The 27,740-nt window shown below is 38.4% G+C and overlaps 1 protein-coding gene across 4 annotated transcripts in view; it reads right to left on the reverse strand.

Annotated features, from left to right (window-relative positions):
* The window catches only part of FOXP2 (forkhead box P2), a 442,435-nt gene that overhangs the window by 219,710 nt on the left and 194,985 nt on the right, over nucleotides 1–27,740 (reverse strand). The window lies entirely within an intron of this gene.

Below are 27,740 nucleotides of genomic sequence, written 5' to 3' on the forward strand. Positions count from 1 at the left end.
CTCCAGGGTGCAGAGAAAAACCCGCTGGCAGTGACAGGTATTATGTCGCAGCCTGTTTTCTACCAAACAAAAGATGACAGGCAATGCAAACTGTTTTTCAGATGACAAGTTCCCGTCAAATGCGTTACTCTAATTCTGCACCCTTCCTGCCCTTTTGCCTCCAGAAACAATTATGCAAAAGAACATATAACAGGTCAGGATACCCCCAAACTCAATATGATCACAGTTGTAATCCTCTGGACAACTGTCAGCTCTTGCAACAGTTGGATGCTATCTCTAGTACCGCACGATCTATAAGCAAGTCTTGCACTGATAAGCCAAAGAACTGATTTAATAACAGTCCTGAGCACTAGAAGGAACTAAGAGGAAGAAATTTGAACAGTACATATCAGTATTAAGTAATACAAATGCCAAGATGCACGGACGATATTTAGGGAATCCCTGTATTGATTTAAATACCAGTAACTAGAAATCATAGACTTAACCCTGCAAAACCCTTACACGTGTGAGAGGACAGACAGACTACTTCAATAAGTAAGAATTGGAAGGAGACACAATCATGAATTTATAGAATAATTACCAGGTTTAAATTGTATGTATTTGCATTATATAGTATATGTGATCACAGAATATACACCACCATATTTAATCCTAAAAACAAATCCGAAGTGGAATTTTGTCACTTATTTCCTAGTATACAAATGCTACTCCCTACATTTACAATATTAGGGTGAAATAGTTAGTATCAGAATTGTACTGTTTCTATTCCAACTATTTTAATAATGAGAACATAACATGGATAATAAAATTAAAGAAGATGTAATGAACAACTTTAAAGCAGGCTCTCCAAATTTCTAGTCTTTAAGTTTGCCTAGCAAGCTTTTTCCCCTCAACTTACTCAATTAACAGCAATTAACATTGGTAGCAATTATACACACGCACAGGGAAGAGCAAGGATTGACTGTTCGGCCTCTGTAAGCGACATACCAATTTCGCAGTTTTCCAACAACAACGTCTATTGTTTGCTATGTGCAGACATGACGTGAATAACACACAAACCCTTGGATGCTCGTTGTAGGCGGATTTTCACTTTCCAAGGGTTTATTAGAGCCTGGCAGTGAAAAGTCACTGAGGAAACCCATGCTCACTCTGTACTGCAGATGGTTTCACCGCTGCTGCCATCCAACAGGGCAGCCTAGAAACACACATGGGAAAGTGTACGGTGACTCCGGGACCTACGCCTACAATGCTCGTGAAGACACCACAAAGAAGCGAACCCTAACCAACAGCACTTGGGAGGACTGACACACGTACGCGTTGCTCAGGGCTGGGACCCTCTCAACGGGTGAGCCGCCACCTTCACAATTTATACAACAGCCTGCAACCTCTTTGCACCCTAGGTGACCACGAGATACAAAGTACAATCATTATTTTTCATTCATCTTCCAGTTCGAAGTGTCCTAAATATTGAGAGGATTGGGCCACAGATCAGCAGTGTGGGGTCTTATGGCATGATGACAATGGTGTGAGTTGTGTGTCCCTCAGCATGGCACAGGGACACGTGAGGGCAAGCAAGGGCACAAGACTTGTCTTGAAGGATTGTCCTGGGTAAAGGGAGTCAGTCTGGCTGGAGAGGATCCAAGGGTGAACAATCCTGTCTGCTGTCGTGCTTTGCTTCCTGGGGAGGAAAAGCTTCAGGAGAAGGCCTGGGTGGGAAGTGGCACAAATATGGTGAGGGTGATCGGGCACCTCAGCAGGGAACAGAGAATAAGCCGGGCAGCCGATGTGTGTCACACGTGAAGTTCATACACACAGGTTTTACTCAAAACATCTTTCGCTTCATGAATGACTAAAAAAAAGTCTGTGGTTTCTGGTGATGATTATGGGTTGGTTCCACTCAAAACTCAAAGTCTTTAATTGTTAACACTATGTCAACACTTATCTCTTTTTCTCCCTCAGAAGGTTAACAAACTATGTTACAAACATCTTTGGTGAAAAATTTTACAACTTACTAGGAGTTTAATATTTACTCTACATCAATTTATTATTATTTTTTTTTAAAATTTGAGCCAGTGAGAATGTTTAATTGCTTGACCATTCTGTAATTAACTGTTGTGGATACAAACCTCTCTACCCATGTGAATCCAAGATAGATCATGTTTTGTTGCAAATAGTAAGATGCTACACACAGGAACCAACTGGTTAATAACAGTTTTTACTTAACAGCATGTGACCAAGGATACTAGATTAAAAACAGCAAAGTGGGCAAATATATTCCTTAAAGCCTCTGTTTGCAATAAACTACAAACATGTTCTTGATCCAGGGTGCTAATGAAACTCTGGAGAGGTTTTGGCAATCAAACAAACTAGAACAGGTTGGAGGGAGGGAGGTGTCTACATCTCTGCTTTAGATTCCGCCCCCCAATACTAGAGATCGGTGTATGTTTACCAGGAGGAAGCTATGACGACTGTAGATCTAGAGATACAACAAAGAAGAAAAGTGAGTTTCAATTCACTGTTTACAACCGATTAGCTGACTGATTGTTATTGTCCATAACCATTTATCACCAACATTTAATTCACAAAAAACCCGTTAGTATAACGACACCTTTTCTCCAGGTAGGAAACTTAAAATAAGCACTTGAGACTCTCAAAATTTATTCCAGCATGAATAGTACTTGAAAAAAAAGCCATATCGAAAGATACCATTCACATTTTAGCGAATGGCAGCCAGATATTCTATACCATCCAGTACTGAAGACAGAATTCAAAAATCCTCTGTCATATACACAAGATACGAAAGAAGCTGGAATGATTGGTGAAACCCTTTCCCTGAAAACACAGTTTAGTTTTTCATTATGAACTGATACACCATCTGCCTCATTGATTCTGGTAATATTTACAATTTCACCAGAAGGACTGAAAAATTAACAGATCTCTTTTGCCTCTATCAGACCTTCACAATTTGCAACCAGCTACCAACGCCAATCTTCATTTCAGGCTGTTTTGAGAGTGCGCCAGAGTCCACTGCCAATGGGCACGAGAGGCAATCATAGGGAAAACCTATTTTCACCAAAAAAACCCCAACAGTACCACTAAAACCATTCCTCCATCCTTAATTATTAAAGGACTACCTCAAAATAGAACAAACTCGCAGCATTTCTTGCCTTCACAGCAGCCAAGTTTGGCAGGTTCCCAGACTCTGGCTACATACACGCTCCTGTCTCCTGCAAAGCTACAATGTCTGACGGGATAGGAAACAACATAGTTCTTTCATTTTCAGCTGCAAGAAAAGGATTGGAAGTTCAATACACTTCACAACTAAGAGGCAGGGGCCTTCTGCAACTGGAGACCCCCGCAGGGCAGCACAGGGACATGGTCTTGGTAAATCCTAGCTCTTGCCTGCACCTGCCAAGGGGAGGATTAAGGGGTGCAGTGCTGTCCTTCTCAACATCACCATCGCTTTATCTCTGTTTGCTAAATTTGCATTTTTTTTTCTTCTTACTTTTTGAAACAGTAGATTGCAGTATTACTGGTTCCTTCCAATGGCATTTACATACCTCCCTTCTCTCATGACATTCATGATGAAACGTATCACAGTCAGCAAAGCAAATCAAATGTTTTTTGAAGATCTTACTCAACCAGAAGTTTTGTCGCCTGCTCCCACCCAAAGTAAGGCATGCTCTGTCCTTCCTTGATCAAGGTCTGCAACAGCCGCCTCAGCTCTTCTATTCCTGGCCTCATTTATTCCAGTTCCACGTTCCTGATCTGAGCTCCAACTCAGAGTTCGATTTGGTCTTTCTGCACTATTTTGGCTCTGACCTGACAGAGCAGTGACCTACTGAAGCTATTTTCCATCCAGAATAAGGACTGAAAAGGAAGCCTTGGAGGTCTGGACATTACAGCTCTGGAGATTTCAAACAGTGCCACCTACCAAGTCCCAGAAATGTTCACTCTTCCCAGTCACTTCGCAACGTCTTTTACTCTCACATACATCTCCATAATAGCTAGGTTCCACGTACAAAAACCTTATACACTGAAGAACAAATTTCTGATATATTTAAATAACAAGTTACTCCACTGCCTGTAGAAAAAAAATGCTATTTTAGTGAGGCCCACATAAACAAGGGCTTGAGCTCCCTCTGCAGGCTCCGTGTCTGTAATTAACTAAGAAATGCTTTTCCCACGGCCACGCAGTCATAAACGAATAATGATGATGTGCAGAAACAAAAATGTTTTGACAGGATTTGGCACGAGAGTAGTCGAAATTATCATTGATGTTGTTCTTTAAATGAGACATTTGGGGCAAATTCTGGCCTAGTATAAACAGGTGCACTCCACCGCAGCAAAAGGAGTGCCAGACACTTCGCTTCAAAATGGGTTTAGCTAATTTGGTGTTAGTTGGATGGCAGCTTAAATAAATAATGATAACTAACTACAAGAGCTAGCACCTGGGGAAAGCGTTATGGGAAAAGAGTGCCATCAAGACAGAATAGCAGGGAGCTATATGTAAAACATTAACTTCTAACTTTAGTAAAGCAGATTATGCTACTGCACCAGGCTTACACTGATTTAGTGGTACAGAGTATCTGGAGTGTACCAAGTATTAAACTCGCAAACAGAGACTTCTATCCCAAGTATCACCAGATCTGCACACTCAGGAGCTAAATCAGCTCTAAGTTTCACTGGAGCCACTATCTAATGGGATTTCATACAGGATTAGGCCAGAAATGTGGATTTCTTTGACGTTTCAAGTCCAGCCATTAAAAAGAAACCTTTTTCAAGCTAATAGCTTTTTTTCTTCCTTTTCACATTAGGGGAAAAAATCAGGATTTAGAGACCACATACAATCTTGGAAAAAGCTATTCACATTACACAGTAATAAGAATATAAAAGAGAGAAAATATATTTCATAAATAAAGCTACATAATAATGTTAAATTGAAATACATATCTGTGTTTAGTAGCGCTCCTCCGATCCAACTTTTCACTGTATTTCAGCCCCAGTCTGCTCTGGCTGGCAGTTCAGGTGTGAAGCCCACAAGAACAGAATGTGACAATGCAGCAAAGAGCTTCTTTAATAGCCATAGACATCAGAAATACCAAACATACAAAAATATCAGAAAATACAGTGATATCTAAAGATTCAGCCCATATATTTCTCAGCGAACGAGTCAAAAATTAAGATTTTGACTAGATAGAACTCAGCTATTTCTTGCAGAAGACACTGTTGTATAGTCACATGTTTCTCATTAATCACTTCTAATTGACATTCAGCCCAAATTTTCCCTGATTTCAACTGTTTACATGTCATATTACACTCTTTTCCTGTTCTTGTATCTTTGAGGTCTATGCATGCTATCATTTTTAGATAATTGCCCTATTTTTGTACTGCAGCCTCTTAGAGGTAAGACTGTATCACACTGCGGAGAGATCTGTAATCTCTGGTATGCAGAAGAGCTCTCAGTCTGGGGCCAGAAACAGTATCGCGGATTTGCTACGGCAGCTCTGCTCTGCTCGTCAGCCCACATGCATCTGAGACCCTCCAACACGTCTTTTCTCTATGTGTTGAGATGAGCTGTATGAAAACCAACTCGCAGCCAGATACTAGTGATGCTTCCCAGGGATCAGTACTGGGACCAATACTGTTCCAAATCTTTGTCAACAGCCTGGGCAACAGAATGGAGTACACCCTCGGCATATCCATGGATGGTCCCAAATTGGGGTGTGTGGAGGGGATGTGAAAGCACTACTGGGCTGCTATTCAGAGGGAGCTCAATAGGCCAGAGGAGTGAGCTAATGAAGAAATTCATGCAGAACCTCACCAAAAGCAAGTGCAAAGTTACTGCAACTGGGCAGTAAGAACCCCATACTAGAGATGAGGAGTCAACAGGATACAAAGCATCTTTTCAGAATAAGGTCTGACAAGTCCTGATGAACAAGTTGAACATAAGTCTGCATGTACCCTTGCAGCTAAGAAGGCCAGCTGTATACTGTATTAGCAAAAGTGTAGGCATCTGGTCAAAGGAAATGATTTATACTCTGTTTGGCACTTGTGGCACTGCATCTGGAGTACTGTGCTATAGGCTTCTGTACAAGACACCAACATACTACAGAGAGTCCAGCAGAAGACCATCAAGGTGCTAAGGGAGCCAGGACATGATGTATGGGGAGAGTTTGAGAGTACTGGGTTTGTTCACCCGTCAGAAGAGAAGGCTATGTAAGGATCCCTTCACTGTCTTCAAGGACCCTCAATGGTAAGGTGTGAAAAGGTGGAACCAGAGGTGTACAGCGACACGACAAAAGGCAATGGACGCAAGTTGCAACACAAGAATTTCTGATTAGATGATAGGAAAAAATAATTCACAGTGGTCTAACACTGCAACAGGTCTCCACCCTCAGAGAGATTCAAAATCAACTAGGAAAGATCCAGATCAGCCTGATCTAAATCAGCTGTGCTTTGAGTGGGGCATGGGGCCCCATCACCTCCAGAGGGCCCTTTCTACCTAAATTCCACCAGAAGCCCATGATTTTATCCAGTAGGAATCCTGGCTAATGGGTATCCTTGAGTACTGTAGACACTACCTGAGCCATCTCTGGCTGTCACATGCAATGGCCAGAGGATGTACAGAAGCGTTTGCCGAAGTTCCCTGTGCATGCACAACAGACCAGCTCTCGCACTTACTCAGCGAGCACAGCAACTCTGCCAAACTAGGGACACGCCAGGTTTCCTGTGCATGATCAAATCACTGCTCCAGCACCCTCATAGCAAGTCATGTCCCCTAGATTAGCCAAGACAAACTTTGTGCAGTAGTGCTATGCTAAAACTGCAACAGTTGGTTCTGTGCCTGCATGGGGCTGCAATGGGACATGCAGATCAAATCATTCACAGGTAACTTGGATAGCTTTGCATCAACTTAGGTAACACTGTTCTGGTAACTCCTTCTCATTTTTATGCTGCATCACAATGCATTGGAGCATCTGTTCAAAACAGCTTTAGATATGGTTTAAAAAAATCTACCTCATCTAAAAATCTAACTAATAGTCAAACTATATATGTTATAAAGTCCTTGAATCATCACCAAAAAAAAAACCCAACTCTTTTTCTCACTGAAACCCTTCATGTTTGTTTTGGTTAACCAAGGCTCAGACTTAAATGGAATATTTTACCTGTAGTAAATCACAGTTACAAATTACATAGTTTTACATTATAGCTACAAATTCATGAACCATTAGCTACCGACCTGGTGATTTGACACCCTGCTTATAATAGCACCCACATTTTGTAAAGCATTTTTCATCAGCAAGTCAGTATCGTTATCCCCATTTTTTAACAGATGAAAAAACTGAGGCATAAAATAAGGAACTGATTGGATCAAGGTCACGTAGCAAGCCAGCAGCAGAGACAGGAATAAAAACAAGGTGGCCTAAGACCTAGTGCAATGTGTCTCACTGTCATTTGCTCACCCCAACGTCTCTTTTGTCTGGGTTCCTGCATTTCAATTTACCCTCTCTCAAGTGTATTAACTTACTTTGAGGCAAAAATATTCTAATTTTCTGGTTGCATGACTGCTCCCTCTATTGTGGTCTTTATGGGTACTCAGATACCTTTCTAGATTGTTAAAATATAAAAGATGTGGCAAATGAGATTATATATACACTTTCTAAGATTAATTTAATGGTGACAGAATCTTGATTTCCTCATCCCTGTACAGATAGTTATCGTGTGCTGAAAGCTTTTCTTACTCTTTTAGTGCTGTTAGTGTTGACAACTCTAACCAATTAGTATCTTCTTTGGACTTCACTAACACGCTGTTTAGTAGTACTCTGCATAATTAATTAAATAAGAGCAGAGATGCCAGAAGGATCTGGGATTCACCAGTTGGTATCTTACCATATTGTTATTTACAGTCCTTCTAACCAGCTTCAGATTCTAACTTATTTTGGGGTTAGTCTTCATGAAATACTTTGCTAAAAGTTATAACAAAATTGCTGTTTTAATTTTTTTTTCTCGTTTTGCTCACCAGATCTATAATTCTATCAAGAAAATAATTACATTTACTTGACAGAAGAGATGACAAATTTTTTGAACACTGAAGCTCCTCAGATTCCAGAGTGTCTCACTTGGAAGTCTAAAGGCATGACTACACTCCACAGTTAAATATAACACAAACCATCAGCATTCAAGCTAGCTGCAGAACGGAGCTCAGGAACTCAGCAGGGCTTTTCAGCATTAATACCAAAATGAGTGTCTCTGCACGGACATACAGCTGTGCTATGCAGAAGTACTTGTGTGGATCAGTATTAGCTCAGGTAGAATGAGTATGTACTACAACACTTTCCGTTGTATACCACAAACACATTGAAAGCATCTTTGAAAGACAGTCTCAGTTCCCACAGACAAGTTGCAAAAACAGCAATTAAGGGCCTGAAATACCAGGTGGCACTGAAGCCTCTAAGTCTATGAAAGTAATCCAAAGCTTTGCCTCCCTGGATGAAAAGACGTCACTTAAGTGCCAGAAGTTCTGCTACCATGTATGCTGAGAGGCACCACTGTGATAGCCCCACACACTGGAGGCAGTTAGTGATTCACAAATTTGCATGTAGGACCCATCAGAGCTGCAAAGCTCGCAGGGATTATGCCTAGCAGCCAAGGAGAACAGCGCATCGACCATGAAGCACAGCAGCATGGGATACTCTTAGAATCACAGAATCATAGAATCATTAAGGTTGGAAGAGACCTCTAAGATCATCAAGTCCAACCATCGACCCAACACCACCATGCCCACTAAACCATGTCCCCAAGTGCCGCATCTACATGTCTTTTAAATACTTCCAGGGATGGGGACTCAACCACTTCCCTGGGCAGCCTGTTCCAATGTTTCACCACTCTTTCAGGAAAGAAATTTTTCCTCATGGAAAAAACCTCCCCTGGCGCAACTTGAGGCCATTTCCTCTCGTCCTGTCGCCAGTTACTTGGGAGAAGAGACCGACACCCACCTCGCTACAACCTCCTGTCAGGTAGTTGTAGAGAGCGATGAGGTCTCCCCTCAGCCTCCTTTTCTCCAGGCTAAACAACCCCAGTTCCCTCAGTCGCTCCTCATAAGACTTGTTCTCCAGACCCTTCACCAGCTTCATTGCCCTTCTCTGGTCACGTTCCAGCACCTCGACGTCCTTCTTGTAGTGAGGGGCCCAAAACTGAACACAGTATTCTTCTATATACTTCTTCAAAACTGCAGCAAGAAGAGGAGTTCAAGTGGTGAAAAAGCTGCAAGCCCTACAATAAATGCTGTGCTGTCCTGCAAAATGCCATGTTTGACATGGTAAATAAAAATGTTGCTGAATATCTCAGTAACTACATAGCTCTTGGCGGCTCACGTAGTATCTACTCCCCTATTATGATTTGATTCAGCAAGGTATTCAAAGCATGTTGACAACTAAAACTTTCCAAGTATTCCCACCAGCTCCACTACAAATAGTCAGTCCCCTGAAGTTTCTCACAATGCTGAACTGAGGACATTCGACATACGTCCTTACCCGTAACTGATACATCAAACACTACTTACTTAAAACTTCAATATATAGGTGTAAACATTGCAGTGATTCTTCACTTTCTCATTAATTCATAAATGAAAGATATATTGCACATTACAGATTGAAAAGGAGTTATTTTGCAATTCTTCAAACATTTTGCAATAATAAGAAGTTATTGCTTTGCACTGGGATGAAACCAAGTCTGATTTTTAAATCAAGCTTGTTTTTTAAATAGAAAAGAGATCATAAGAAACATCCTACCTATCCCACCGTAACATTTAAGAATTTTCATTACAAATACATCCCATTTGTCTTGAAGTTCCTGCTCTTAATTACTCATGAAAAATGGAACATCTCCAGGAGAGATTAGAAAAGATGCACTGCATGGTTCTCAACACCTCAGGCACCTCGTGAGTGGTATATACACACCGGATCCCTGGGGAGATGGAAGAGGAACACCAAACACAATTTCAAGGGCATAGCTCATGGTTATCTCTTACCAAGTGATAAACACAATGCCAAATCTGGGCCCAAATAATAAATGGAATATGGAAGATGAGGCCCAGGGAAAAAACAGTACAAATTCAAACTTTCTGAGAGGAGAACGAGGCCAAAAAGAATATAACCAAATTCTGGTATGTGATGGGAAAAGCCACAGCTGAACATGAAGCAATAAACTGGAGAAAGGCAGAGAAAGCAGCAGCCAAAAGGAAATCCTTTCCTTGACAACAACTGCAACCCCCCTCAGTCAAAATAGGAATGAACCTAAAAATGAGAAAGGAAGAAAACTAAATTTTAAGGAAGATGTCTAGATGTTGTCCTGCAGGGAGTAAGGACTGCTCTTATACAAGAGGTAGTGTGTACTTAAACCCTGTTCTTTATGGACCAAGCCTTTTCTGAATACTCCAACTCATCACAGGAACTGGGATGATAAAACCAGATATGTAGGCATATCTATTCTACCTATATATGCCCTCCTCCGAGTAACAAAGGAGGACATCTGACGGGTATTTTATAAGAAAATGACATTATTTTGACAACAGGAATTCTTTCTTTTTGAAGTTTGATTAAGTATAGTAACAGCTGAAAGCCCAGGCTGATGTCCCTCATCTGAATGCTCACCAGGCTTAGCTCTACCTAATTTCTCAACTCCTCTGGGGCTAGTAAGGATCCATTCATAATCCCAAAGTCACCATTTGCTGCCACTTTCAGGGACTTGGCAGCTTGATCTATACTAGTAAATAAAATACTGCCCAGAAACACTCCTGAGCACTAGAATATGATCACCTACATTTGAAATTGTTAAAATTGCTCTTGAAATGCTTTTTACTCATGCCAGCTAGCACTCTCCTAGACAACTTGCAGGCACAGTTCAGAAGTAAGAACATTTCAGGAACCATTCCAAATACACAGGTGGATCTTACCACAAATTGCTTTGGAAGCTCAGAGAATTTACACCATAGACATCAGCTGTTCTGTGCAGTGGGACTCAGAGCATGAGAATGATCCTGGATATGTCTTATTTAACAGTCTAGACACAGCCTAAAAATCCAGTTGCAGTGGTACCCCAGTGAAACCAAGGCTCACTCTAGTGATGTTTTTGTTGCTTCACTCAAAAAAAAAATCATTAGAAACACATAGCTGCCAGCAAAATAAAAACACTTGCACACATTTCCTTCCTTAATATTTTCCAACGTTCCTGAGCAATCCTTGGGTTCTAAACTATCCTGGAGCTCTCCACCTCCTCAGAAGGGTGCTCTTCAGTATCTTTCTTTTCTGCAAGTGATTTTCCATTAATCCAAGTCATTCCCTTCTGATAATATAGTACAGACCGTTTTTCTCAAGCCTGATCTGGCTTGACCATCACATGATCCTTCAGTGTACCTGCCTGATCAGTTATCCTGCTATGGCCACAGAACTTCACACAAATTGATGACTATCCAGTTGGTAGACCGTGGGCTTAGCCTTGCATTGGAAGATACAAGAAAGATTCACACCCACAAAAACCCAGCCAATTAGGTATACAACTGGAAGAGATGATCATTTAAGAAAATAGCACTGAGTTGAGGATAAGGAGTTAAAAAAGCGGTTTGGGGCTCTCTATCCTTCTTATCCGATTTTGGATATCTCGGTTTCTTATATAGGAAGAGCAGGTAGAAACTCTTTCTTGAACCTCCCTGAATGTAGTACATGCTGAAGAGAAATTTTAAAGTTTTTTGAGTCAAACTTACTTTCTCTCAATACTCATGATAGAAAACAAATGAGACTGACAGCTTCTTGGACCTTCCACTCTGGGTTTTAAGGCATGAGGGAAGAGAATATCCCCTTGCGAGCTAAGCATACATTAGAATGGATTTTTCATCTATTTTTAACAGTAATTTATCTAATTGCTCTGCATTATGCTACAGCACATCATGTTAAACTGCATTTTTACACGGCTGCATTACAGTTTCAGACATTTTATTACACAATCTACAATGACATTTTACTTGCTGTATTCATCCTGCAAGAACAATGCAAAAATGGCTACAACAATGCAAATGCAGTTTTCATATCATGCCTGCTTAGGATACAGGGATAATAATGTTATACAGTACTTATTAATGGTTTCTTAGTCAATATGTTATGATGTACTGAATTCTTTGTGTCATGGGGCTCAATTGCTTAGATTTGGCAGTCAGATGAAATTAGAAGAAATAAAAACCAGGTTAATCAAACATAAATGTGATCCTAAATTTTTATTGACTGCATTTATCCAATGTTATCTGTTAGGGCTGGAATCTCACTGAGAGGAGAAAGGTGGATAAGTGGTTGAAGTGAGTGAAAAACACACGTCACACCTGCTCTCAGTGAAAATCAAAAGTTTGGGGAGGGAGTGCTGTTTAAACTCCATTTTCTTTGCATGGGTGACCTCATTTCTAAAAGAATTATTGCCTCTGAGTGATAACATAGATATTTACATGTAAAACTGTATTTGAGATATGATATGTAATCATATGGAATACAGCAGTATCTTTGTTAGTTAGGTATGAGATGCATAAAATATGTGCAAGTGAACCAGGACTGGTACTATGCGTGGCATAACACTGTAGTGACCATTTTTTGTAAAAATTGCCCCCTAAATGTTACTAATATTTGATCAAGTATCCCGTTCTAAAAATTATTCATTCAGATTTCACTGGTTATTATAAACTTACAAAATACCTGTGTTCCTGCAGCAGTCTAAAAGGTTGTGCATCACGATCGGCCATATACATCTTTGATTTATACGTTTTAAATAAACTGGCATATTAACTAGCAATAACCAAACAGTTTCTTTTAAGAGGAGAAGGGGCAGCTTTCCTGGAACTAGTCCTTCTTAACTTATTATCTCAACAGATGCCGCAAGTGGAAGCCTGGCAGAAGATACCAGAATTAGTTCCTTGTTGTAGCATCTCTTCCTTTTTCCCTGAAGATAATCAAGGACAAGGTGGCACAAGATAATTAGCTACAAGTATCATTAGCTCCCTGAATCATCTCCATGACTGATACGGAGCTCCTGCAGGCAGCCCTGGCTTACAGTCTGCAACTCCCAGGGAGGATATTTCAACACAAGAAAGAGGCCCTACATCAGGGGAAGAAGGAGCTATGCATATGAATGACTACATCTTGCCCAGCTGATACGAGAACTCCTCAGTATTTCCAGCTCCTCACTGCTGGGGTAAAGCAGCTTACCATAGGGATACCAGACTGTTTCTTTGACCTCTGTCTTTTGCTTTTGGGAGTGTCTTCAAATAGGACCACTGTCACAAAAAGCTTCCATTTATTAACTCTAGAATAATTGTGTAATTTTTTTTAAATAAATAGGTAGGGAGCCCCTTACATCAATGTAAGTAAATAATTGGCCTGCATTTGTACTTAATAACATCTGTAGACAAAGCGCTGTATTGGAGATGGAAGATTGGAGTTTTGCCCACCAGGCTTATACCCCAATTTTACTGTACTGTTGATGTCAATTCCTGTTTTGAAACTGCATACCTAGAGGCAAGCTCAAAATTCCCTTACATATCTCAACAAAAGGTTCTAATTCTCAAAGGGGTGGAATAATTCCTTACTCCTGAAAACAACAAATAAATATGAATAAACACGAATAAATATGAAGAGCTTAACTTTAGACAATGAAGTTTAAAATTTTAATCTTAGTAATCCACTGTCTCAGTTTCTCAATCTTTAAAACTACTGAGTTTTTTATAAAGTGATTTTATTTTCTTGGATAAGAAGCTCTGCATCTGCTATGTATTCTTATTTACTACTATTAAAATGGTTGCCATTTTTGCATTTTACAAGATAAGTCTTTACAAGTAACATGAAATAAGACTGTTTTTTTCATGTGGCATCTTACTTACAAGCAGGGCAACACTTAATAAAAACAATTTTATATCTAATATAGACAATTTCACTACAAAAATTTCAGAATGCATACAATTATGTTAGAAGAGAATTTTACAAGTATCCATGAAAAATAATTACATCTTTTATTTTGCATATCCAGTTTCCATGCAAGTGACACATGTAAGAATGTGTTATTAATCCTGATGCAAAACCATGAATCTTGTCAACACTTACCAGGGCGTAAAAAAATAGAGAACGCTCTTGTTACAATGAAGGATATGGCACACACACAATTTCACTACACTGACTTTAATGCTTTAATACTACTACATCTTACCAGTAGGCAGCACTGTTACATCTTTTTAGATGTTAGCAATGTTAATGACATACAGTGCCATCTGCAACTTTCTACATAATATCTGACCTTTATTTCCATTCAACCCTCATTATTTTTTCTTCACGCAGTGTTTCTATCTCCCAGATTTTATTTCATAAAAGAAAATAAGAAGAAAATCAAAATGCTGGAATATTTTTTAGCACATCAAAAATGGGAATGGATATTGGAATGGTATATTGGATTGCATTAATCAATTACCATAACTGTCACTATTTAAAACATGGCAATATCTATATCAAATGATTAATTACCTTAGGCAAATATCTCAGTAACGGAAATGATTAATTTCAGTATTGATTAAATCATTTAGACATTTAAAATCTTAAAAGAACAAACTGATAGAATAAACAATGGTCCTGATCCAGAAAACCCTTGTTCAAATGAAGAGCACATGAGCCTTCAGTTATGAGAGTCATATCTTAAATCGGGCTATTCTTCTCAAGTAGGATTTAAAGTGTAACATTCACAACAAATGAGTGTTATAAACCCAATGATCTGTTCTTATTATGATTTTAAAAATAGCCAAACCTAACTATACAAACATGTACAATGCCCTCGTAACTGATAATTTTCAGTTTTTCCATTCCACAGAGTTTGTATCATCAACTAATTGGACCTTGATCTTATATTTGCTAAAAATTAAAATTCAATACTGAGTTCAATAGGATTTTTGGATGTACAAGAAAGGAAGAATTTTGTGCCGAATATACATGTACCCAGCTGCAAAGGTTAGTGGCAGGGGTTAATAAGTATACTTGCAAAGCACAGATAATGAATACTTACATTAGAATATGTATCTATTTTATATATATTTATATGTGTAGACACACACACACGTGCCCACACAGGCACACACACGTATTTATATGAGCAAAAGTTTAAAAATAAACAGTATTCTCTTAGTTCACTGGTAAACAAGATATACTAGCTTAAACAGCTTAGCAGTGCCAAAGATTTTTTCCCACTTTCTGTCCTACTTTCACACCAAAATTATAATTTCATATTTCATAAAAAGGCACTGAAACGTAAAATGGGCCAACATCAAAATATAACAAGGAAGCAAAGATAAATTAGAGGAATTCTTTGGTTCTTTCACTAACTAATCAGAGATATACAGAAAAGGACCTTTTAAGTTTAATGATACCTGCTCATTAAATGATGCTAAACACTAAAATACCACGAACAGCAGGGAATTTCAGTTTACATTAGAGAAAAAAATAAAAGGGTAAAAATGACTGAAGTTGGTCAGTTCAAGCTGATAGGGCACTTCAAATGAATAACAGAAGAATAAAAGAGACACTCTAGGTTAAATTAGGTTCTCCTATGCCTTTTCTTGAAAGTGCTTAACTTCACAAATTTTATTTGAATTAACTAACCTGCCAAAATCAAAGACTTGAATAGGGGTAAAGTTAAACAAGCAACTATACTTCACAGTAAGTTTACCCATTAAACAGCAGATAAAACCTCTGCATAAGAAAAGATGGGGGAAACAGTTTTAGAACGTGCATTTTTTCCTTCTCCAGTCAGGGAAAATGTCATCCCTTTCATACTCTTGAAGTAAAGCTGTACTTCAGAATAAAATTATTCAGATATGGAACTTAATTCTTGTAATAATTTGTTTGTAAGAATCCTGTTTTCTAAGTTCAGCACAGTTTTCTTTCTCTCCATTTGAGATATATAATACTTGAGTATTACCATTTTAGTGCGGTATTAAAGATATTAAACAATTAATTATACCGTATTACCTGACTAATAACTTTTGCAAATATACTGTAAAGCATTTAAAGGAAAATAAGCCATTTGAAGAAATCGTCAAGGTTGAAGGGAAAAAAAAAAGGGTTGTAAATAAGAAGGTGGCTTAAAATCTTTCTCAAAATACATGCTATACCCTATATTAATTTTGTTTGAAGGTGATTACATTTATCATTAAAAAGAATAAAAGAGAAGAGTTCCATTCTGGTTTTTTCTGTGCTAGCAGCTGTAACATACTAATAAAAAAACGTATTTCACATATATTCAATCTGTTCCTCACATTTCCATCAAATTGTCCTTCTGTCCTTAAATTAAAAAAAAAAAAAAAGACAAAACCCACTTTATTAACCAAGCAAACTTCTCCTAACAGATGAGTTTTAACTGCAAAAACTCCAGTCCTGAAAGTGGCTCCTTGTAGGCTGTACGACCTGCTTGAAAGACTCAGCTGTAAGATCAACCTGCTCACTGACTAGCATTTGGTTTTTAATTTTTTTTACACACAATACTTATAGATATAGTTAGCTATTTTTAGCTAGCATTTTAGCCATTTGGGAGAGGGACAGAGTCAGAGAAAGAGGAGAAAGGAGCAAAAATATATTTGGGTATATACAGGTAGCAAGCAACTCTCCCCATCTGGGTCTGTCTCAGTCAAAGCGAGTGTCTGTTCCTTAACGTCTCTCCTGGATTGGGACACAAGAGCCATGACTTTGGTCACTGACAGAAAAATAATTTTGGATTTGATTTTCAGAGGTGATAAGCAGTCGTGGTTGCCAAGCATGTCTCCAAATCCAGCCCATTCCTCTCACAGATTTAAATGCTAACTCACAAGATACGGGTAATGGTTGTCTACCTTCACTGAGGGACTGCAAGATTATTCTCACGGCTTTCAAACACTCCAAATACTGTAAGCATGGCAGGAATGCAAACAAACACAATCCCAAAGTAAGAGGTGCAGAGACATTTGTTCTCTTTGGTCACTAACTGACAGTGGACCCTTATGATAGCCAACTCCAAGGGGATGGATCCATGCCTCCATTTAGATAAGTGCCATCACCTTTAAACTTCATTCTCCAAACCAAAGTTGTTGTATCGAAATACCATTACATAAAGGTGCTGAGTGATGGCTGCTGTGTCAGCCTCAGAAAAAACACTGGATTGCTCTAATATGACACAGCTATAACTGGCAAGATGCAGGAGAGCATCACCAATCTTGGAGCAATCTTAACAACTAAAAAAGGAACAGTAGCAGTTGTAGAATAACAGTGTATGAAAACTCTGTATATATGGTGATAGATGGACTAAAACGTATGAGAAAGATCTCTGCTCTAGAAAAGTTCCCATAAAAAGACAAGACAAATTAAGGATGGGGATGAGATAAAGTAAATAAATAACATGATGACCATTATGATATGGGTTATGTTTTATTCCCCACTTTAACTGTTACTCGTATCTTAACTTCAAGAAAATGAATAGTTCACTTCCTGTGACAAAAGCCAGGCAAATCTCTTGGCAGTTGCAACCAATCTTACAGCATCGATCAAGGAACAGTCTCATGTGTATGCTCAGAAGTACATAAAGGCTCTCCTACAGTTCACTGCGAACAACTAAGCTTACTGTAGCATAAAGAACAGCGAGTTACATCTCCCCATGCCTTAGCAATACAATCAGAGCTAACAAGGACATGGTAGCTCAGATATGACTTTTTTGTTCACACCTGCACCAGGTTAACTCAAGTGAATACACCCAAGCATCTTCCATTTGTGTGAAACTCAGCAGTGAAGAACTTCCTTAGAGATATTTCTCCCAGTCAGAATACCATCAGCATGAATCTGAAAAAAGCATTGGTTGCACTCTGTAACTGCCTTCTCAGTCCATTCCAGATAACACTGAAGAATATTTCATGCTAAAGGCCTAAGCAGAGCATGAAAAAGATGAAATAGCACTACCGGTCTCATTAAACTGAAAATGGTATACCATCTCAGAACAAAATTTAGGAGGCGAGTGTGGACTTTTTCATTCAGTGAGAGGGAAGGAACTGATTTAATCTTTTTGTGGTCACCAACATCATGAAAAAAACAACTTTTTAATTAAGAAATATAAAGTTACAGGAAATACAGGAAATGAGCAGCTAGAAAAAGTTGCCCTTGCTTGTTAGGAAAACTAGCAAAGGATTAGGTAAGATTAGTTAGGCTTCGTTGAGAAAGTCACCTGTAAAACAGCATTGACAACTATGTAGTTACACCACCAGTTACACTGAGTTAACAGCTTATTCATTCTACTAGTAAATATGGATGAGAACAAACAGGACATTGTGATCTTCATTCTCATTAGTATTTTTACTAAAAGTGGCTGGAAGCATCAGCTGAGAGGCCCCACTGATACACGCATTCTGTGAACCACAGCAAGAGACATGACCACCAAAGAACTCATAGTCTGATCAAAGACACCTTGCAGAATAATTTAAAGGAATTTTATTCTTTCCCTAACTCGCACATTTTATTCTCAGTATTTTTGCAGCATGTCTTACAACAAATATTTCCTTATCTATTATTCTTAACTAATTCTCCTCCTATTCTTAAATCGTATTAAGTCATGTCATTGCTTTTCACCAGCAAAAATTCTCTCCTCTAGCATAAAAGCAGAGCTGGAAAATCTGGGGTTGTTCAGCTCAAAAGGACAGGAACTTATAAACTAAAAATGCACCCCTTGTGTTCACTTTACAAATGCACGATCCATCAAGTGACCAAGTCTACCTGGTCCCCTGTTTTTCCCAGAGAGGGAACAGAAACTGGAGCCCTGAATACCACCTGCCTCCCTGACTAACTCTCTCCCTGTGACCTTTGAGAATGTTACTATGTGTTTCCTGCAGAGTGGAACAGAAATGCACAGGGCAAACGCTGTTTATCCACTTGGGGACTGGAGAGGAGGGATAGATAAATCTTGAAAGAAGTACCAGTATACACAGAATTGATTCATGGAAGTTAAGGCTGGGTAAGTCTGATGTACATAGTCTGAAGGAATGTTATTCTCCAAAAAACCCCTATGTGCTTCGTTTACAGTTATTGTTAGAATACTGATACATGCCACTGCACTACATTCCACAAACATTCATACAATATTTGAATTAGACCCTTTGGCTGAATATTACACGACATTCAAGCTCTAACTGATGTCTTTAAAAAGAATGTAGAATAGGAAAAAATTCACCAGACCATCCATCAAGTTCATGCTACTTAAAAGCCAATACGCTCTTTCAAAAAATGATGTATCAAATATTGCAACTATTACTGTACTTTGTCAAAAAGCTGAGAAGTGCTTTGGTGATGCAAGAAAAAATGCCCTGAAATTAAGACTGGGGGGATTACCTGCCACCCTGGCAAGTAATTTGCAAAACCACTTTACCCACCTGCCTGCCCAAGAACGTCCAACTAATTTGAGAGCAATTGCTTTCCTTTAGAGCCCACCAAATTTACACAGATTTGAACTAGACACACTGAAATGTGTGCAGTCTATAGTACACAAATGAGAAATTCTCTCTCAGGTTAGTCTTGCATCTTTCTATTATTTTACTTCATTACCTCTGTTTTTTCTTCTATATATTAGAGTTTTGTTTATACATATCTGATTGTTTGTTGATCCTAGAATTAATTATTTTCTCATACACTGCCCACATTCCCTTTAATTTCATTCTCCTCCTTTGTCTAATTTTTTCACTCTGCTTTTCCCTTAGTCTCCTGTTTTATCCAGTTACTTCTCTACTCTGAAAAAAACCCTGACTTAATATTGAAGAACATACTAGTAAGTGATTCTTTCCTATTTTGCGTTTCCACTTTCACTTCTAGCTCTCTTCTCTCTCCCCTCTTACCTTCCTCCTCCTTCCCATCTCAGTCATTTATCCTAAAGTTTATATTGCTTTCAGTCCCTTCTGGCCTTAAAATCCATGCATCTTTATTGAAAACATTACTTATTGGCTTATTTGAAGTTGTGAAGAAGCAAGACCTAACACAGAATTGGTCTACCTGGATAAACCTGTATCTAGCATCTTACCACATATCTCAGAGAAGGCAATCTGAATGGCATTTGGTCCATCTTGAAGGACAGTGTGGTATCCAGATGATTAAAACAAACGTGTCCTCTTTTTTGACCAAATTAATACCCATTATATTGGTAAAAACCCTCTTTGCTAACACAGGTTGAAGGACAGTGTTTTCTTCTTTTGAAATAATTTATAAGCTTCTGATATTAACTTTTTTACAAATGAACCTAGTATCTATATTAGTGGCCACAATTTTTAGATATGTCCTCAGAATATATTAATTTAATAGGGAAATTATTGACTGAACTATCCATGACTATATGAACTGGAATTTCTTTTTTTTGGGGGGGAGGCTACCAAAATATACTAAATATCATCAAAACTGCTACAGATTGTGGAACAACCCCTGCACAGCATCAGATCCAAAGAATGCATACAATGTCCATTATAAATCATAAAATTATTTACATTTGAAAGCAACTACAGTGTGCTAGGTGCTTTCCAAACAGAGGAGAAGTGATGTAGCTAGCATGTAATTCCAGCTAAATGAAGTAATGTTTCTGCATTTGCAAACCGGGAATAGTGGAACCTGCCTTCTTTGGAAATGACATTTACAAAAGTAAGAAACCACCCTTCCAGAACAATATATTGCTATCATAAACCCAAAATTATTCTTGTCCAATGCTAAAATCTAAAGAGAACATATATTAAAAGACTAAAGTAAAGCATTATCTTAAAACAGATTGGCCAATATGGTGGCTATGTTAACAATACTAGGAGTCGTACTCATGTTTCCTCTCACTCTCCCCACCGTTATTTATTTGCTTCCTGCACAGATTCTGAAATAATTTAAACTGCTTACAGTCCACATCGTTTGTAATAGGAAGAGGCAAATGAAATCTTACAAAATCAAAAAGGACCACGAAACATATCCCTTTGGACTACTGTATATGGCAATGGATTGAAGCTGGCCATTGAGATTAAGAATGCACATGATCACCTCAATTCCTTTAGATGGAAGAAGAAGGTCAGAAACTTACCTAGGAAAAAGTCTAGATGAGGTGATACAGAGGCTTCCTTTATGCTGCTTTTAAAAAACTTCATCAGAAAGTGGTATTTGACCCTACCAAAGGTAAGCAGAGTCCAGGGATGTCTTTAAAAGTTAGTATTTCTCAACAGTTACCTAAAAATTCAATTTGAGATTGCACCACTTTCCATTCCAACTAGAACAAAAAAAAGACAGTGCATTATTCTTTAGTATTTCTTCACTTTATGACAATAAAATTTGATACCTGGGTTGCATCTTTCTGATCTATTTTGCATAGATAAACCTTAGTCTTGCATCATGGACAAACATCCTTAATATGTTTTGACAGTTTAGCAATAACTAATTTAGATTTAAAATACTCTTAAATACCAGGGAAAAAACTTTCCGTATCATTTGGACTTCATATTTTCAGAGAGAAGTACAAAGGCAGGATTTAGTTTCACGTTAAAGCATTTGAATTTAGGTCCTCATGTGTATGTTCAGTTTCTAATAATCTATTACAATCACGAAAAAGCTGTACTTTCTTCTACGGTCTGCACAGTCAATGGAGCTTAGAGAGAAATGAAACTGTCCACTCACAAGGGCTCTTAGTTAGTTGCCTAAATGTAGGTATCCGTTGTTATTTTAGATGATCTAGGGTATCATGCCCTATTTTTAGCTGCCAATCCAGGAGGACAGAGTCTCCCATTGGTCCTGTGTTAGATCTGCTAACCCTCTGTGGACATAACAGATATCTAAAGGCATCGCTAGTGACACTAGAAATGTTTGTTTAGTCAAATACATCCCACTCTAGACACCTACATAAGGGCAAGCAAAATCACTCTCCAGACTTAGTTGACTGTATTGATTAAAGTGGGAGCTCCATTCATTACAAATTGAAACTCTGCCACCTACTGCAAGCACAGACACCTATGACTGGGCATGTATATTCAGGTGCCTCAGCCTGAGAGCTGAACCTTATTCAAGATGTCTTCAGGTTTGTCAGCTGGACAGCATGGCTAAAAATAATTAAAACTGGTATGCATTGAATATAAAAAGAAATTGGTCCATATATGTCTGACAGGGCCACATATAAATTACAGCTGCTCAAATGAACCTTTTTTGTAGAAAAGTAACATCTCCCTTGGATTTCTTTTTACCAAAAATTAATATAGTATTTCAAGAATTTACTATTGAGCTCAGTTACACCTAAGACAATGAAGTTGTTCTCAATTTTTTCTCATGTGCAAGCCTGTAGTAGTTTTTCTTGTTTCCCCCTATTTAAATATGCATCCCTATTTTTCATAGATATAAACATACTGTTTAAGAAAACACAAGTTAGATTTGTATGTCACTTTATTAGTCCAGTTTTGTAAGAGAAGATCTGCATGATCATATTTTGCCAGTCAGTCAAACATTAATATCTTCTGGGCCATTTCCTCCAAATGTGACAGAGCTTCAACCCTCTGAAGTTGCTCCAAGTTTAATGAAAAACGAAGACAAAGGTGTTATTAAGGTACCCACCAAAATAAAGGCTATGCCACAATTGCTGTGCCACACAGACATCAGAGATTTCATGTGGATTCTACTGCTCATATGGGTTTTTTTAGAAATAAGACTGGTTTCTGTACCTTAGAACAGCAAAATTTGTATGAACATATTAAAATCCAGCTGCCATAATTAGAAAGCTAAGCGGATACTGAAGGCTTATAAACAGGAGCTTTCAATTTCCTACCTCCTGTTAAAACTGAAAAACTTACAAAGAATATCTGAAATGCAACCAACAATGAATCTGAGTTTCATCTTGAAAGCTTTACCTAAAAGTGGCAAAGACTGAAGACAATCAGATCTTCAGTACTCTTACATCTTTTGAACAATGTTATACACTGGCAGAGCACAGCTGCAGAGATTTTTCTATGTAACAGGGTTCTTCTTAGATACCCATTTTTTTCTAAAGCTTATCTATTGTGGGTAACAACAGGAAAAACGTAATGTCAATATGAAGATATGACAAAATGCAATGGGGAAAAGTATAAGAGGCTTCAAAGAATACCAAGCTCCAGCATAAATATTACACAACTACATGCAAATAAAGATTACACAAATGTTTGTTAAATAATCCCACCAGACAATTCTCTGATTTTTCACCATAACTCAATATGCCAAGAGGATATGTGATGCCACAATATTCTACTTCTAGGAGAAGCAATGGATGGATAATGATAATAATTTGCTAATTCTGTAGGAGAATATTAGTAGAATGCCTTACTTTATGAAGCATTAATACTCAATTCCACCGGCTAGCACTACTAGGTTGACTGAGAAAATTATAAACAACAATGATTACCTAGAATACATTAGGATCAAAAGCTGACTTCCCTAGATACTTGTGTCCAGCTGACTACCAGAAAGTAGCCATCAACATGAAGAAGAAAACCAGCCACTGCTACCTCAAAAAGCAATATCCGTGATTATCATTGAGGAGGTCAAGCGTCCAATGTTTGTGATTACTGAATGCCACACTAGAAAGGTAACAGGACTTAACAGTGGACAGAAGACTACTACTGACCATTTGTATTCTTTCTTATGGTTACAATTCCTTAAAGTCAGGGAGGCTACTGGACAATAAACTTTTTTTTTGACCCCTATCAGAGCTCAGATCAATAAAGAAGTGTATTTCTTTGCTACTGCAAGCAGTGTTTGATAACTGTAAGGGGCTCACCAGTATGGATGTGGGACAGCAGAAGACAAAGGTCTCTCTCTGCCCGAGTTATAGAATAACATCCTTCACTCTAAGGAAAACTTATGAGGTAACATCTTCTGCTTATCTTCCATGACTCTACTACTATCAGTACAGAATATTATAAAAGGGGAAGATAAGAGGGAAAGCATCTTACCTTTATCCAGATCAGGATAAGCAGTTGGACTGACATCACAAAACAGAGGAGAGGAAGAGAAATGCTACACCACCACTGGTGCAGAACTGCTACTGCAACAATTACTGCTTGTGCTGGGGTTTGTCCCCTTGGAACAAATACTGATGGGATTCATGGGAAGGGACCTTAAGAGCTGTTGAACTCTTGGCCAATCCAATGAAAAAGTAAGGGAGAACATTAGTTCCTCATCTGTGAACTTTAGGAAAAGGGAAACAGAAGAACAAACAGCATACTTGGGAGAGTAGTGCAAAAGACTCCGAAAGAGGTGTGGGCGCATAGGAAGCACATACTAGGAAGTATGTGTTAGTCCCCCAATATAGTGACACTCTCTGTAGAGTGTATCAGACAGTAAAAATCCTCCTTGTATACCTCCAATGAGAGGTTTTTCCCCACACCACTCAAATCCTCAGGTTTCCTTACATACATTCACATCTGTCAGTATGAATGTCTCCGCTCAGCACTTCAGAGCTTGTTCTGCCATAGGTTCTAAGTCTGTACATCAATGTGAGATTAAAAAACACAAGAACCATTCTCACATCTACCATGGAGTCACTACTACCAAGTCCTAATAACATCAGTGTGTAAGAAAACATTCATACAGTACATCTTATATACTGATGACTATACATTCATATTCATCATTACACTCTGGCCTCACGTGAGGTTTCCTAATCAGCAATGGGTTCGTTTTTTTCTTTCCTCTCTGGATAATGATTTAGAAAGTCTTTCCACTTCTTCACAAATTTGTGAGGGTCTTTATCTTGCATAGATACTCTGCAAAGGGACCATTCACCTATTCAGATATCTTTCATAATTATGCAACTTCGTGAAGAGAGCATCACTAAATCCACTGTCATTTTTCAGCTACTCTGGAAAGCAGATATGCTATGTACATCCCCTTTTTTTTTTCCTGCCAAAGCAGCTGGTAAAATTCTTCATAAACCAGTGAAGCAGAGGATAAATTGGGAATACCACACATGACAGGAATAGCCGTAACTCCATTCATGTCAACAGTGTTCATAGGGACAGAAGCTCTTTTTCCAGTCAGAAAAAATAAGGCTAGTGCGTATCTGGAGAAGTAAAGCCTCCAGGAAAAAAGGGACTGCTCCACAACACAGAGCAATGCATTTCCCTTATTCACAGCAGCTTAGCACAAAATAAAATACAAAATACTACCTTTTGTAATTGCATTGAATCCAATGAGTCAATGTTAAGGATTTGAGTAAAAGTAGCCACAAATACCTTGTAAGATATACAGATATTGCAGAATACTTAGAGATTACTTACCTCATAAAATTCAAAAGCAGCTAGAAGCTCAAGGTGGTGATCAAACCGATTTTACAATTGATCTTGTTCTTTTTCTTAGAAGATGACAGTGATGCTAGAAATCTTGGATTAAAATGTATGATTTCGGATCTCAGGAGAATGAAGTCAATGGGACAGCACCATGGGAAAAACAGGTAGAAAGGCAATAACATTGGTCAGTGCTACAGGGCTCTGGGATTTCAGAGAAACCCACTGTCTACAAGGGGGAATTTGAGAATGATATTGGGGAATAAGGAAGAGGTGGAGAAGAAATCTGAGCAGGCAGAAAAAGGCACATAATTAACATCTATTTCATATGACTGCACTCACCAACAGAGGCCACGCAACACTTACTCCCAGATATGTCTTTGCAGCAATTAACGTTTGTTCCCTACCATTTTGGAGGGCGTTTCCAGAAGCTGAACTATGCTGACAAGGTCTAGAATAATCCCTCGCGTATCAATGTTTGGAGTAACTTGGGTGAATCTAAGACTGGATCCAAATGCTTGGTCACTGGTTACCTTCCTTGAAAGAAATACAATCCGCCTTGTCACAATATGAGGAGGTTTTGGAAACATTCCTCTTCTCGCCTCTTACAGTAAAATATGCTCCTGTAGTTCTGCCTGGCAGCTACACTGGCCAAACCATAACAAAAATCTAGAATATACAAGGGCTCTTCCAAACACTTTTAGTAGTCAACATTTTAGTGATGACTGTTCAGATAAGCTTGGGCATGCTGTTCTTTTCAGACAGCAAAAAACGTTGATACCTTAGGTAGCCAGTGCACAATGGGAATGCGAGTGTATGAAATCATCCTAAACTGAGAACACAGGGAGGAATATCTAACTGCATGTCATCACTCAAACAGACTAACTCAGTCAGAAGAATTAAAAATGGTAGAGAGGACACATGCCAAGAAGTTACTGCATGTGTGGATGAATGGGGTGTGAGAAAGCAGTGGAAAACTAATGAGAATGGAACAGTTAAATTAACGATCAGGTGTAGTCATGAAAACTATAGAAGTGTAAATGACTCCCAGATAAAATCCTTTAAATCTATGGTAAATTAAAGCAAATTAATTAAATTGTAAATTGTGTTTGTGTGTCCATGTCTTATTCTGAAAAAGAAGAAAAAAGAAAAAGAAAAATCCAAACATACAAAAACATCCCAAAACCTTTTCAATGTAAACAAAATTCTTGACATTCATCAACAATTGCAAACCTAAAGAGGGGTTTAAGTTAATGCTACATATGATATTCACAGAATCACTACATATATGATTTTGTCTTTCCTGAATAGGTGAATGGTGCTACAAGTCAACCACCTAGAACAGAAACTAAAGATCTTTTCAGACAGAACGTAAAAAGGAAGGACATGGAACACTTGCAGGTTTGATCAGTGCTCACCACATCACCGGAACTACAGAGCAGAAATAAAGCAAAGGAAGCGAAAGGCAGAAAACCAGTACTATAAACCCCATATACTGATTGCAACTTTTAAAAAAGAAGAAAAACCAAATAAATCACAAGTGAAGGAAAGGATAGTCTTAAGAGGCTGCAAGTTTTTTTTTTTAGAAACACACTGAGAGTTAACAATATTTCAGTCATGCTGTAGCATCTAGGCTATTTGGCTTTGGGAAGGCCTGATGTAAGAGACACAGGGATAGCTTGAAGGTAGGCAGTCTGACCAGAGGCTGAGAGCTGTGACTGATGTGCCCGTTAAGAAACCGACATTCAAAGGACAGCCTAAAATCTCTTCTTCTGTGCAGGCCAGAGTGAGCGCTACAGGCTTTATTTATCTCTTCTATCCCGAATAAAATTTGAGACTACACCTGTGAAACAGGACACATTTAAAAAGGTAAGGTGGGTAAGTTGATTAGCTAATTAACCAAGCTCTTATATACAACCCATAGGGAGCATCTCAAATGCATAGGACATTTTTTGTTATTAAAAAAAAATAGGACAAGGAAGATTTATCATTAAAATATATTTCACTAATTATACCACCTGGAGTTCCTTCCACAAAACAAACTTTTAATTAGAAAATGTGGGTTTATAGAAAATGTTTGGTATAAAAGTTTGATTGTTTATTAAAAGTAGAATGTGGAAAGTTCCTTGCATGCTAAGGAGCACAGCTGTACCACTTCAGAGGGTGTACTTTCTCTATTTAAATGGCTCAGGAATCTCTTCAGAAACTATTGGCACTTATTTTTTGTATCCTCTTTAGGAACAGGAGAGGCATGATAAAACAGGTATTTGTTTCTACATGATGGAAAAGCTTCGCTAATTGTAGACATACAAATTATTTTCTCTTTAAGGAAGTAGTAAAACCTGATGATACATGTAGTATGAGCCAACCTGAGAAGTTGAATACTCAAGTCCCA

The sequence above is a fragment of the Aptenodytes patagonicus genome, chromosome 1, assembly GCF_965638725.1.
Source record: "Aptenodytes patagonicus chromosome 1, bAptPat1.pri.cur, whole genome shotgun sequence".
Taxonomy (NCBI): domain Eukaryota; kingdom Metazoa; phylum Chordata; class Aves; order Sphenisciformes; family Spheniscidae; genus Aptenodytes; species Aptenodytes patagonicus.